At 39.7% G+C, this 15569-nt stretch overlaps 1 long non-coding RNA gene across 1 annotated transcript in view; it reads right to left on the minus strand.

Annotated features, from left to right (window-relative positions):
- Window positions 1-7035: 7035 nt before the first annotated feature.
- The window catches only part of LOC309619773, a 40838-nt gene continuing 32304 nt past the window's right edge, over window positions 7036-15569 (minus strand). The window contains exon 3 of the long non-coding RNA XR_014239203.1: window positions 7036-8773. This is a non-coding gene — a long non-coding RNA (uncharacterized lncRNA). The remainder of the gene's footprint in view (window positions 8774-15569) is intronic.

The following is a 15569-nucleotide window of genomic DNA, read 5'->3' on the forward strand; positions in this document are numbered from 1 at the left end:
TTTTTTTTTTAATAGATCTTTATTGGAGTATAATTGCTTCACAATGCTGTTGTTAGTTTCTGTTGTACAACAAAGTGAATCAACCATATGCATACCAAAGAAGACATACAGATGGCCAAGAGGCACATGAAAAGATGCTCAACATCACTAATTATTAGAGAAATGCAAATCAAAACTACAATGAGCTATCATCTCACACCCGTCAGAATGGCCATTATCAAAAAATCCAGAAACAATAAATGCTGGAGAGGGTGTGAAGAAAAGGGAACCCTCTTGCACTGTTGGTGGGAATGTAAATTGATAAAGCCACTATGGGAGAACAGTATAGAGGTTCCTTAAAAATCTAAAAATAGAATTACCATATGACCCAGCAATCCCACTACTGGGCATATACCCTGAGAAAACCATCATTCAAAAAGAGTCATGTACCACAATGTTCACTGCAGCACTATTTACAATAGCCAGGATGTGGAAGATTATATCTTAAAGCGTGAGATGTGCCCATTTTTACTGTCGCCTCCGTCTATATATGTTCATTGTTATGGAATGCTCCAGCCATCCAGCTATGGAATGTAAATCCCTATGGGGCTTGCTACGGTGATGAATGATTCATGATAACTCAAAGACATGAGATTTAGCTTTAAAAACATTCTCTTTTTATTTAATCATTAATAATTGTGATTATCTAGTTTTCACATAAACCAATGTCCCCAAATAGATGCACTGAATCTGAAAGAAAACTCATCAAGCCTACCAAACTTATTTCCATGTTTTGTTTGTGCTTGTTATGATTCAGGAACTTTTTTAAAAAAATGTTTTTAGGTTGTAACCATTTGACTTTAACTTACTGAGTAACTTGGTCCAAAGAAAGGCCAAGTTATTTGGTCCAAAGAAAGGCCAGAATAGAAAGGAAGAGGCACAATGGCATCCTTATTACTGTATATATTCAAGCTGAATTTTTATTGATCACTGGGAGTCAAAACAAGTTTTTAAAAAATAGAAGGGAAATATGTGGAAGAACTTTCTGGACCAGGAAAAGACAGTGACCTCTCTCTACTACCAAGTAATGTCAGGTCTTTGATTAATTATTGATGATGCTCATCTTGAAGCCACGTAGTAAGCTTGTGAAAAATGCATTTGCTAGTCCAGCTTCATCTACTCCAGGAGTAAGTTTTCGATTTTGGTTAACCAACTTTTCTTCAAGAAAGAGAAAACAGAACTATATGTAATATATGTTTAACCAACTTTTCTTCAAGAAAGAGAAAACAACTATATGTAATATGTGTTTAACCAACTTTTCTTCAAGAAAGAGAAAACAGAACTATATGTAAGATATGTTTAACCAACTGTTCTTCAAGAAAGAGAAAACAGAACTATATGTAATATATGTTTAACCAACTTTTCTTCAAGAAAGAGAAAACAGAACTATATGTAATATATGTTTAACCAACTTTTCTTCAAGAAAGAGAAAACAGAACTATATGTAATACATGTTTTCAAAACCCTTGTCTATCCACTGCATGATCCTCCTCAGTTTTGTGAATTTTATTCTTTTGTGACTAATATTTAACAATTTTGTCTCATTTTGAGCAGGTTCCCCAAATGAGGATATTTTAGGAATGCGATCACAAAGCAGGAAAATCTGAGGAAACTGACAACAGGGAGTATGTTTACTCGTTCATGAGCTTCGTAGGTATTGACTAAGCATTTACAGCATGCCGAGCGCTGCTGAATGGGGATGTAGTGGTAAACAAGAGGAATAAGGTCCCCGACCTCAAATAGCAATAGATCAGTAAAGATGACGTTGGGGGAGTTTGCCAGTGTGCCACAGCAAGCAACAAAGATAAAAACCTTTTTCAGGTTGCGCTCAGCCTGAAGGTTGCATCTTTCTGCCCCAAACAGCTAAGGCTGTCTATAAAGTCACTCCTGGTGACACTGAAGAGTGAAGATGCTCAGAGCAGAGGACCAAGGTCAGCAGACTCTTCCCGGGTAAGAGAGAGAAAGACATCACCTCCAGGGTAACAAGCTGTGCTCCGGGTTTGCAGGTGCACGTTGGAAAAAGGCCTCTTTAAGACACTATTTATAGGATGAATCAGCAGTGGTTACTAGGAAGCAACTGAGATACAGTTGAAGCATCTGTGCTTTACTTTTGAGTACTTCAGACAGGGAGGCTGGAAATGCCACACAGGCACGATAAAGGCTCTGAAATAAGTGCAATGTGAGGTCGTCTATATGGATGGGGGCCCCTTCCCTTTAATATCCAAGTGAAGTGACTCAAAACTCCATCCTCTACAGGAACAGAATTTTTCTTTCTCACTCCTCCTTGGTGGATCATCTTCCTCTAGGACTTGAAAATAAGATTGGCTTTGTCTCGTCTGCTTGAGAATCGGTCTGCCTTCAGCCTGCCTTTCCACCCTCTCCTGGGCCATGACCGCTGCTCTAGCTCAGCCTTGGGGGTCTACTTGTTTTGCTGTGGATCACAGCTTGCACACAAGGAGTCCTGCCTCCTGTCTGCATGCCCCAAAATTCCAGCAGCACAAGGCAAGTGTGTTTTCTTCATGTGTTTTACTGAGAATGTTTAGAACAAATAGCAGAAGGTTACTTTTCCTAGAAATGTAGCACAACCTTTCTCTGCTAAAGGGAATTTCATTGCCCGTGGCCCCCAAGCGGTCTAGGAAGCCTGCCATGTCACCAAGTCCCTCTTCCCGTTCTCCTCTCTACTATTCCAAAGTCCTCCCTCCTACATGTGCACCTCCAGGCACACTGCCAAATTCCTATTACTTTTTTTAAAATTAATTTTCATTGGAGTATAGTTGATAAAATTCCTGATACTTTATTTGGCAGAAGAAGAGACTGATGGAACCCAACTTACGATGGTTTGACTTATGATTTTTCCACTTCACGATGTTGTAAAAGCAACACCTTCATTCTGAATTTTGATCTTTTCTAGGGCTAGCGAGCCACGTGAGGTACGATCCTCTCTTGTGATGCTGGGCAGCAGCAGCCGCGGTGCCCAGGGACCCACAATCACGAGGGTGAACAACTGATACACTTAAAACCATTGTTTTTCACCTTCACTCCAGTGTTCCATACACTACACGAGATATTCAACCCTTTATTATAAAATAGGCTTTGTATTAGATGATTTTGCCCAACTATAGGCTTCTGAGCACAGTTAAGGTAGGCAAGGCTGAGCCATGATGTTTGGTAGGTTAGGTGTATTAAATGCATTTTCAGCTTAACAATTATTTTCAACTTAAGATGGATTTATCGGGTGTAACCCCATCAGAAATCAAGGGAGATTGGTAATTCTTATCTAAAATATTTCCACTTAGGTCATCCCAGGAGCTGTTACACAAAAGCATGTGATCACACTGAGATGTTGCCATGATCCATATTTAAGCCATTCAAAGAGGAAAGCATATATCTGTGAAATCTCCTCATTTTAAGAAATACTTCTCATAGGCCATACTTGGAAATCCAGTGCAACCTTCTTAACCTTAGACCTCATGTTTAATAGAATATAGAAGAAAACCAATGTTTGGATAGTATTTGGTTTTGTTGGTTTCTTTGTTGGTTTCAAAAGGTCCTCAAACACATACCACATCAACTCTGGGAAGCACACAGAGATTACTGCTTGAGGATACTGAAGATACAGGAAGCCTGTAAAATAGTCCAAGTTGCCCCCATGGAGTTAAAGATGAAAAATGAACAAGCTGGGGCACACTCCTATACCCCAGAGATCAGCTAGCTCAATGAGAGGCGTCTCCATCCCCCAAGAGATTCTAGTCCCCAAGCAAGCAAACCATTAGGACTGTGTACTGGGGAAAGGGGTGAGGTAAAGTCTATCCACCATCTGCCCCTTATCTTTAAGGGGAAAATTTCTTTCCTTGTGCTCAAAAATACATCACATGGGGCTTTGTGATGTGATTTATAGTAAAAAATACATATTTGGTCTTAGACCCAGTTTCTAGCACAGGGGTCCTAAAATCTTTGAAATTTCCTAAGTGTTGAGAGCAGTAAATGTGTCTTTTTGTTATGTGAATGAGGTGACTTTTGGATACACTAAGGAAGGGGGCTAGTTGCCAGGAGAACCAACCTTGTGATTGGAAGGTTGGAACTTTCAGTCTCACCCCCTGACTTCCAGAGAAAGGAGAGGGGCTGGAGGTTGGACCAATAGCTGATGACCATTAATTTAATCAATCATGTCTATGTAATGAAGCCTCCTTAAAAAAAAAAAAAGGATGGAGTTTGGAGGGCTTTTAGGTTGGTGAACACATGGAGATTTGGGGACAGTGGCACTCTCGGAGAGAGGATAGAAGCTCCGTGACATTTTCCCACACTTGCTCTATGCATTTCTTCAATTTGACTGTTCCTGAGTTATATCATTTTATAAGCAGTAATCTGGTAGGTAAAATGTTTCTCTGAGTTCTGTGAACCCCTCTAGCAAATTAATTGAACCCAAGGAGGGGGTTGTTGGAACTTCCCATCTATAGCCCATTGGTCAGAAGCACAGGTGAAAACTTGGATTTGCGACTGGCATCTCGAGTGGAGGGCAACCTTGTAGGACTGAGCCCTTAACCTGGGGATCCGACACTATCTCCAGGTAGATGGTGTCAGAATTGAGTTGAATTGTAGGACACCCAGCTGGTGTCAGGAAACTGCTAGGTGTGGGGCAGAGACCCACACATTGGAATTAGGTGCAAAGTCTTAAGCTTCTTTCTGGGCTATCATTATAGAACTGTGCTCTCAAGGAGATTCTCATCTTCAGCTGAAAATAAGCTGAAAGTTAAGGCTTATTTTTGTCTGGGAGGCAAAATAGAATAGTGATTAAAGGCTTTAACTTCTGAGTCAGAATGTCCAGGTATGAATTTTAGATCTGCCAAAATTCTATGACATTAAGCATCTAAAACCCTCTAAACTTTAGTCCTCTCCTCAGAAAATGGTCCTGTTAATTGTATTTACCTCATAGGATTGCTGTGAAGATTAAATGAGATGATGCATGCAAAGAATTTGGCAAAGTGCAGGATATAGAGTAAGCATAAATAAATATTAGAAATTATGTATAAGGACCTTATCTGCCACTCTTTAATTTTCTTAGGGAAGTCTGAGTTGTTTATGTTCCACTTTGTTAAGAAAGAGAGAATCTGGGTCTAACAAACTGAATTAATGACTTTGAGCAGAAAAACTCAAATTGGTTTTAACTGAAGGTTTCCAACAGTTGGAACGTATTTCATGTCTTCAGAGTGTACACTTTATAAAGGTAACTGGAGATGTTTTAACTACAGCATTCCAAGTTAGTCCCATTTTTCCTCCCAAACACTCAATTGTCCTCTAAGATTTAAAAAAATTCCACAGCCAAAGTTATGTCATCTTGAAGAGACAAAGACCTCTTCTCTTATTCTTTTTTTTTTTGCATAAAATAAATTGTTCTAAAAGTTAACTCTCATCATTATGAAAGCAGAATTATTAACGGACTCTTGAAGATACACATAAGGAAAAATAAGCCCATGTTTATATTTCTCATCTGGCTTCAAAGAGAGATCATTTGGTCACAGCTTGGAGTCAGCCATCAGCTCCACCATGGAAAGAAATGACCTATTTCACTTCGGTATTTCTCACTGGAGATTAAAATATATAAAAGTTTAAAGGGTGGTGTCTGGATAGATCTATGCAAAGAAATCTATATAAATATAGAGGTGTATATATATGTATATATATATGCTTAACTCTATAAAACTATATAAAATTATGATAAATGTATTTCAAATGCATGCATTTTACTTACAACTTAATATATTAAAATTCTATAAACATTTTATTATAGCTTTTGCTATGCCATTTCCAGGAAGAAAATACAATTTCAAGAAAGTCATCTTAGATTTGTATTTCATGAATGCTTCACTTTTTTTTTCTTTCCATCTGGGTTGAAAAATAAGGGCAGACTTAATTCCATTCAACCGTGTCTTTAAACAACTCTTGGAGCAATGAGATTATAACAATGGAAAGTCGTAAATTGATCAGAGACTGTTGTTCCTCTCTTTACTTCCCCAGCCCTGATTTCTCAGGACCCAGCCAGGGCAGCAAGCGACCCCTTGGTAGGGTGAGGGCTTGCGTATGTATAGGATGGGACGGCTGCTAGGAGGAGGAGTTACTGTTGCCGTCCTCGCTGGAAATCAGCAGGTTCCGGAGTTGCCCTCTGCCTTCAGTCATCCCAACCCGCTGTGCCTCCAACCCGGGAAATGACATTGCTAACAGTTTGATTATTTCTGAACCTCATATTTACCCCTTCATGATTTAGTTGTTTATGCTTCCAGAACAGTTGAGGAAAATAGAGTGACATATAGAAAATAATTAAAGAATAGCATCATATTACAAATTGATACAATGTATAACTAAATATCAAATTAAGTGCTAAATTAGGAAATTGATTATGTAAGGACTGAGGTATTCTAGAGAACATTTGATCTTTGAATTGAGAGAGTTGCCTGGAGATTGGTGCAGGTGAGCATAGGTGAGGAGGAGGAGGGCTTGATAAGTGTGTGCTCATTGGGAACTCAATATATTGTTTGATGGGACGGGTGGAGCCTGATTGGAGAGGGGATGGATTGACGACCAGATAGAGGAGTTTGGGATTGATGATGTAGAAAATAGGGAAAACTCAAATGTTTCTGAGCAGGAAAAGCCTGATGAAAAGCTGAATGGCAACATTAATACTAAAATCTGAGTTTTCCAATGTGTAAACACTGACGTGTTTGCGCACTCATATATTACAAATATATTGTGCAAGAAAAAATTTGAGGGAGGTAGGAAATAAATGTGTTACTGACATTCTTAAGTGAGAAACTCAAATCTTTCAATTTTGCATTAACGTTAAAAGCATAAACCCTTCTTTTCAAAGTTTGCTTGTAATCCAGTCATGTGTTAGTTCTGCCAACGGCTATGACAGCTCCATCTACATCATGAAAACAACAAAGGTAAAGAGCACAGGAGCTACTGTATCTGTGAGTGTTTAGGTAAAATAGACACTGGTACTGCTTTATTTTTGGTTTGGAATTATGTTCTTATTTCCAAAGTCTTAAAATGCACAATCTAAAGAAATCTAAAGGAGCCTACAATCTAATGGGATCCAGTAGACAGTTTAGGATAACTTGCTATTCATGGAAGCTGTGACGGATGCTGGCTCCCAAGAAGGGATGCTGGGCGGAGCATACACACGGATGCTGAACCAGATTCAGGTCTATGACAAGCAGAGGAATATGAGGCACCAAGTTCTTTGTGAGCCAGGAGCAAAAGGTGCCATCTTCACGTTGTGAGGTCTGGCTCACCCCTCTATTGGCTGAAAGAGGACTCTGGCCAAAAATAGAAAATGGGAAGCGATTTTCTGGAAAGCTTGCTTTCTATTCATATTACTACATTTATCAGGGTTTCTAAAATGCTTAATAAATTAATTTTTTTCTGAACAAATACTTTTAAAAAGTTATAATTGGATGGCATGTTATAAAAACATCACGCATAATACGTATATATTTTTAAAATTAATTTCTTACACAGTTGTCGAAACACAAATTTTGTAGTTTAGTTGCTTAATGTGCCTAAGATGAAAATTTCTTTAAACAGGACAAATACTAACAGCCATCCTCTGCTTAGAATGCTTTCTGTTTTCCCCATATTAGAGAGGACGACTAGAATTCATGTTCTCAAATCAAGGCAAAAATATCTTTGAAACAGTATGATTGTTATGTAGGTTTTCCCTTTTAGTGCTCTTTTTAAAAGGCACTGCAGTTCATCTTTAAAAATTAAAGTCCACTGACATGTAGAATGATCATAAAATAGATGTTTCATTGTTAGTGTGGAAAGTTTCTATAACTGGGTTTTAATTAAGTTATTTTAAATGGATATTTCAAAACCTGAGTGGGTGTGTTAATAATGTGCTAATATATGCAGCTGGTAATGTCTTTTCTCCTATTGACAGTCAGTGAATTAAACTTTTATCAAGATTTGCCCCTGTCATTTCTTCCTCAACACCCCCCTTTTATTTTTCCCCACATAGGCATTCTGGTGGCAACCATGAAAATACTCCTAACCAGGAAACAAAACTGTGAAGCCTATTACCAGGCTTCAAATCAAAACTTCCACTGTACATCTTTACATATTATGTCCACATTACTTAGTATGTCAAACAGCATTGATGCTTCAAAAGGAAGCCTATGGTATGTCATCTGAAGGTCAGGCACAGAAGACATTGCTATGAACACAGATCCTTTAGCTTTCGTAACATGTTGGAGGAGAGGAAGGAGCTGGCGGATACAGGGAAGTCTGCCTGCTAAGGAAAAGTCAAGTCCCTCAATCATTTCATCCTGTTTTTATTACTGGGAACTCAGGGTTCTAACTCAGGGTACCACACAAACTCTCTGGAACCCACGCCAGATGGCTAGAGATGAGACTTGGATGAACTAAGAAGACTCCTTGCTCTCTGTTGCAGGGACTGATTTGGTAAGACTGCCCTTTCCCAAGAGTGTCCCCGTGGCTGGCCCACACGCCGGACCTTCTGACTCCAAACTGTGTTTGCAGTTCATGTAACAGGCTCAGCAGACTTCAGTTCTAACATGCCACCTGGTAATCTCTAGGAGCTGCAGCGAGTTCCCAAACCAGACATCCACTGTGACTCCAGCCTTCTCGTTCTGGTCCACATCTCCCATACGTGTAGCCCTCTCACGCTTCGAGCCCTCTTCTTATGGTTTATCTTCAGCATCACGTTGCTTCTGAGGCGCTGGAGAGCATTCAAGAAAAAAGGTAAGGCATCTGTGACTTGGATATACATCAATACTGATATTCTCTCATACCTTAAAAGGGCTGTGCCAGAGTGTCAAGAGGGCAAGAAGTAGCCTACTACTCTTTAACCCACTGACCAAATTTGGGTGGTTCAAGGTAATACATTGCGTTCTCATGCCTAGATGCTGCATTGGCACCAGCATACTTATACATCAGTATCTTTATGATAGAAATATACTGATCTGTAGAAATGAGTTAGATGACTAAAACCTGAGAATATAAGGGAAAGAAAGTGCTGTCTTGGATTTAGGTTGCAAACTCTAGAATAACATGTGCTGTTTCAATAAAACAATGTGCTATGCTAGTTGGTTTGATAAATGGAGGGCAGGAGCAGGGCTAACTAGGTTCACATCCTGGTTCTACGACTTCTACGACTTGTGTGAGGTTTGGAAGAGTTCCTGAACTTCTCGAAGCCTCAGTGTCCCCAACTGTGAAATGGTAATGTTGACTCTCTCCTGTGATTGTTGTGAGAACTTAGTGAATTATTACATGGTTAGAAAAGCCTCAAGAAGTCCTCCTGTTACTGTTATCGGATCAGGCAATAACGTTTGAATGGAGCCCTGTTTGCACAATAACTTTGACTCAGTGAAAGGCAAGTGAAGCACATGTTCAAAGAAAAGCACATTCACTCTACCTTCATAACAAATAAGGATATGGCAAATATGTTTAATGTACAAATCACAGATAGAAAATGCAAATTCAATACATTCCAAATACATTTGTTCAATAAATTGTGTTCTACCCAGCTTCTAGTATCTGAGTGATTTAAACATTCCCTTTTAAGTGGCTTCATTTGTTAAGCCTCTGAAGCTGGTTTTACAAACTTGTTCTTCTGTCTCTTATTCTCAAACTTCCCATTTTTACCAAACCTATAATGCCTACCAACCCAGCTTTGATCTGTCAGTGCTGTCCTTACTTTCTTCCTACATCTTTAACTAAGACAGGGGTTTGGAAACTATTATCTCCCAAAACTTCAAAACAAATATTTCACAATCCTCAGGAAAATGCCCACATTATCTGTATTAAAATGGCACTCAGCCTCAGCACAGAACCCAGAATGGACAAAGGAATTGGAAAGTTTATTATTTAAGGTAGGCTGGAAGAAACCACACATGCGCAACCACTACAAAATGAGATGAAGTCCCTGATATTTAGCTACAGGTGTAGACGTGGTTCTTGCCAGGTGGGGTCTTGCTAGAATAGAGCATCTCAGTTTCCTGGTGTTTCACAGCTTTTTCATGCCCATTCAGGAAAGACATGCTGAAAATTTACACACTTATGGGCAGACATCAGTGCCCCTCTGGATTCTTGACGGAAACCAATGATCAACAAGGCTACACCTTCAGTTAGGAGAAGAGCAAAGAGTTGTTAGAATGACATTCCTGATCTGTATCTCTAACCCCACAGCAGTGCCGTTTCCACCTCCAGCTTTTCTTTATCACTTACTCTGCCATTGTATTGGCAATTTGATTCTGAATTTTGTCGACCAAAATCCAATTACCCACGAAATGCTATTCCCATCCAAAAAAGAAAAGAGCAAAAGTTGATTTCTTTACTCCAAATATAAGCCTTATGTCAGAGTAATTTCATAGCATAAAGAAAAAAATATATAAACATAAGTTACACATGTATACAGTTATGATGATGTTTATGGCTCTGTGTATTAGTCTTCTTGAGTTGCTATAACAAAACACTGGGGACTTGGTAAGCTAAACAACAGAAATTTGTTTTCTCATAGTTCTAGAGGCTAGAAGTCCCAGATCAAGGTCCCACAGGGTCAATTTCTGGTGAGAGCTGCCTTATTGGCCTGTACGGCTGGCTCCTCACTGTGTCCTAACATGCCCTTTCCTTGGTAAGTGGAGAGAGAGAGAGAGGGTGAGAGAAAGAAAAAAATTCCTCTTATAAAGCCACCAATCTGGGACTTCCCTGGTGGTGCAGTGGTTAAGAATCCGCCTGCCAATGCAGGGGACACAGGTTTGATCCCTGGTCCAGGAAGATCCCTCATGCCGCAGAGCAACTAAGCCCGTGTGCCACAACTACTGAGCCTGCGCTCTAGAGCCTCCGAGCCACAACTACTGAGGCCGCGAGCCACAACTACTGAAGCCCATGTGCCTAGAGCCCATGCTCCACAACAAGAGAAGCCACTACAATGGGAAGCCCGCGAACCACAACAAAGAGTAGCCCCCTCTCGCCGCAACTTGAGAGAGCCTGCGTGCAGCAATGAAGACCTGATGTAGCCAAAAATAAATAAATAAATAGATAAATTTTTTAAAAAGCCACCAATCCTATCAGATTAGGGCCCCACACTTATGACCTTGTTTAACCTTAATTACTTCCTAAAACCCCGATCTCCAAATACAGTCACACTGGAGGTTAGAGCTTCAGTATAGAAATTGTGGGGGAGGGGTAAAATTCAGTCCATACTATATAACAGTCCATACTATATAACAACCATATTAACGCCACTCTCATACAAATTTATTCAGAAAAGTAACATCTATTATAATTAATTGTAGGTCTTCCAACTTACTTTGTAGCTCTTACCAAACACTCTCTTTCATTTCTGGTCCTATCTCAATAACAAGATAGCTTTTCTTATCACATTTTTCTCCTGGTGAGTTCAGTTAACACACACAGCATTATTTCAGCAGTTGATATATGAAATCAACAACCCCGCTTTTCCCATGCAGGCCAATTTCCTACCTTGTACATGCTAGTTCTATTTTATGAGATTTGAACTTGTGGTGCTTTTATTCTGCAGACTTCTCCAGTAGCTGAATTTCACACTAAGATTCCTAAAGTTGTTTATCCTCCCACCCTTCTGAGATCTGGAAGCTGTACCATAAGTGCTGGCCACCTCACACCCATATGTGTTTGCATCTCATGTCTGAAACCCAAGCTTCACACACTTCTGCAAGCTCACTGATTTGTCAAGGGAAAGGAGAACTTAATTAATTGTGATCATCATATTTTACTCTGTCTCCCTGAGATTTTTCAGATTCCAACCAGTATATCACTTCTGATTTTCCTCTCTCACCATTATGTCTTCTGAGTACTCCCCTTCCTGCCACCCCAATTAACACACGCATCCTGGCCACCACACCTCCAAGGACATATACACCCTCCTTTCCAGGGTATGTTCTTCCGTTACTGCCAAGTAGTGACCTCTTTTCAGAAGAAAGAGATCACATTTCATCCGCCCCTTAGACCACCTCCCAAATATGTACCCAGAAAATTTCACAGAACTCAAAGCAGCCTTCAGACAAAAGCTTAGCGTGCTTCCTAATTACAGGCAATACAGCTTAGGGTTTTCTTTCTTTTCTTTTTTTTAATTTACTTTTTATTGAAGTATAGTTGATTTACAATGCTGTGTTAATTTCTGCTGTACAGCAAAGTGACTCAGTTATACACATATATACATTCTTTTTTATATTCTTTGTCATTATGGTTTATCCCAGGGTACTGAATATAGTTCCCTGTGCTATAGAGTCGGACATTGTTGTTTATCCATTCTAAATGTAATAGTTTGCATCTACTAACCCCAAACTCCCAGCTTGGGGTTTTCTTAAAAGTCACTGCAAACTACCTTGACAGTCCTTGTAGGCCCTGACTGTGATAATAGAACACTAAACTCCATAGTTAAATTATGTTGTAGATTATACGTGTCTGGGAAGTCTAAATCTAGAAACCGTGTTAGATGGCCTTGAGTTATTTGGGGAATAGTTTTAAAAACTTAAATGGTTTCTCAATCAACATTGGAGACAGGGTGGGATGAATTGGGAGATTGGGATTGACAAATATACACTACTATGTATAAAATAGATAACTAATGAGAACCTACTATATAGCACAGGGAACTCTACTCAGTGCTCTATGGTGACCTAAATGGGAAGGAAATCTAAAAAAGAGAGGATATATATATACGTATAACTGATTCACTTTGCTGCACAGCAGAAACTAACACAACATTGTAAAGCAACTACACGCCAATAAAAATTAATTTAAAAAAAGAAAAAAAATTGGAGACAGTATACAAACTTATTATTTCTTATTGATCTCCATGGTATTGTGACTTTATTTAATGCCTGTCCCTTCCAGGACCTCACTCACCTGACCACACCCCGGCTATAGCTGAAGGAACCCATGAGAGGGGCTGGATCTACACTGGCCCGTGAGATCGCTTTGTTTTAGGAAAGTAGGATTGAGAGAGGCCGGTCACTCTCCATGGGCCTCTTGAGCTAAAGGTATGTAAGTCTAAGATCTGCAGGGTCCTTTTCCACCGTAAAGAGAGCCAAGCTACAGAGAAAACTGATGGAAGCTGACGAGCAGAGAGAAGCAGAATAAGGGTCCAGGCAGCCCTAGAGGAAGACAGACGATGACTGAGAGAATGAGCTTGGTTTCCAGGGGAACTCCCAACTGCTATCTCCCGTGGCTTCTGAGGCCCAGCTGCTAGTTCTTCACTTGAGTTCCATGACTTTCCCTCATATAGTGGTTTGAATGGTGTTATGGTCTGAATGTTCAGCTCTGCCTCCCAAATTTATATGTTGAAAGCCTAGTCTCCAACGCGATGGTATTTGGGGGAGGGTGGGGGGTAATTAAGTCATGAAGAGGGAGCCTCATAAATGGGATTAGAGCCCTTATGAGGAGAGATGTTACAGAGCTTGCTTCCCGTCTCTGCTCTTCACCATGTGCGGACCCAGCAAGAAGAGGCTGTCAGCAAACCAGGGAGCAAGCAGCCTTCACCAGACACTTGATCTGCTGACACCTTGACCTTGGACTTCCCAGCCTCTAGAACTGTGAGAAGTAAATGTTTCTTATTTAAGTCACCAAATCTGTTGTAACTTGTTATAGCAGCCCAAACTAAGATATATGGTGACCCCCAAAAGATATGTCAACCCAGAACCTCAGAAGGTGACCTTATTTGGAATAAGGGTCTTTGTAGTTACAAGTAAGGCAAAGATCTCAAGATGAAATCATCCTGGATTAAGGTGCGCCTTAAATCCAATGACGGATGTACTTTTCAGAGACTGAAAAGGAGAAGACAGAGACATAGAGGAGAAGATGATGTAAAAATAATGGTGAAAGATGGAGGCTGAGCTTGGACTGATGCTTAGACAAGCCAAGGAATGGCAAGGACGGTTGGGCAACCACCAGAAGCTCGATGAGAGCCAGGCGAGGATTCTCCCCTGGAGTCTTCAGGGGCAGCGCAGCCCTGCTGACACTTGATTTTGGATTTCTGGCCTCCAGAGCCATGAGAGAATAAATTTCTATTGTTCTAGGTCACCTGGTTTGTGGCAGTTTGTTACAGCAGCCTTAGGAAACTAACGCACCCCATAAATCTTACAATTCATTCTGTTTAACAGGAGCAATATTTAGTTTTACTAATAAGCAAAATTATTTCACTAAGACCGAGGTTATTTGTAAATAGAAGTTACTTCACAAACACGATTTAAAATTATAGTTATTATAGGACAACAAAATATTTTAAATAATATTAAAATTATTTAACAAACTTGAATCATAATGAGGAGATAATGTATAATTAGGACAACAACCTCCCTATAATCATTGTTTGGCCATTTTTTTGTTTGTTTTTTTGTTTGTGTCTTTGTAGTGCAGGTTCTTATCAGTCATCAGTTTTTTCACATCAGTGTATACATGTCAATCCCAATCGCCCAATTCAGCACACCACCATCCCCACCCCACCACGGTTTTCCCCCCTTGGTGTCCATATGTTTGTTTTCCACATCTGTGTCTCAACTTCTGCCCTGCAAACTGGTTCATCTGTACCATTTTTCTAGGTTCCACATACATGCGTTAATATACGATATTTGTTATTCTCTTTCGGACTTAATTCACTCTGTATGACAGTCTCTAGATCCATCCACGTCTCAACAAATGACTCAATTTCGTTCCTTTTTATGGCTGAGTAATATTCCTTTATATATATGTACCACATCTTCTTTATCCATTCATCTGTTGATGGGCATTTAGGTTGCTTCCATGACCTGGCTATTGTAAATAGTGCTGCAGTGAACATTGGGGTGCATGTGTTTTTTTGAATTACGGTTTACTCGGGGTATATGCCCAGTAGTGGGATTGCTGGATCATATGGTAGTTCTATTTTTAGTTTTCTAAGGAACCTCCACGTTGTTCTCCATAGTGGCTGTATCAATTTACATTCCCACCAACAGTGCAAGAGGGTTCCCTTTTCTCCACACCCTCTCCAGCATTTGTTGATCGTAGATTTTCTGATGATACCCATTCTAACTGGTGTGAGGTGATACCTCATTGTAGTTTTGATTTGCATTTCTCTAATAATTAGTGATGTTGAGCATCTTTTCATGTGCTTCTTGGCCATCTGTATGTCTTCTTTGGAGAAATGCCTATTTAGGTCTTCTGCCCATTTTTGGATTGGGTTGTTTGTTTCTTTAATATTGAGCTGAATGAGCTGTTTATATATTTTGGAGATTAATCCTTTGTCCGTTGATTCGTTTGCAAATATTTTCTCCCATTCTGAGGGTTTTCTTTTCGTCTTGTTTATGGTTTCCTTTGCTGTGCAAAAGCTTTGAAGTTTCATTAGGTCCCATTTGTTTATTTTTGTTTTTATTTCCATTACTCTAGGAGGTGGATCAAAAAAGATCTTGCTGTGATTTATGTCAAAGAGTGTTCTCCCTATGTTTTCCTCTAAGAGATTTATAGTGTCTGGTCTTACATTTAGGTCTTGAATCCAT

Source organism: Balaenoptera borealis, assembly GCF_965194805.1.
Source record: "Balaenoptera borealis genome assembly, chromosome: 21".
NCBI classification, from domain to species: domain Eukaryota; kingdom Metazoa; phylum Chordata; class Mammalia; order Artiodactyla; family Balaenopteridae; genus Balaenoptera; species Balaenoptera borealis.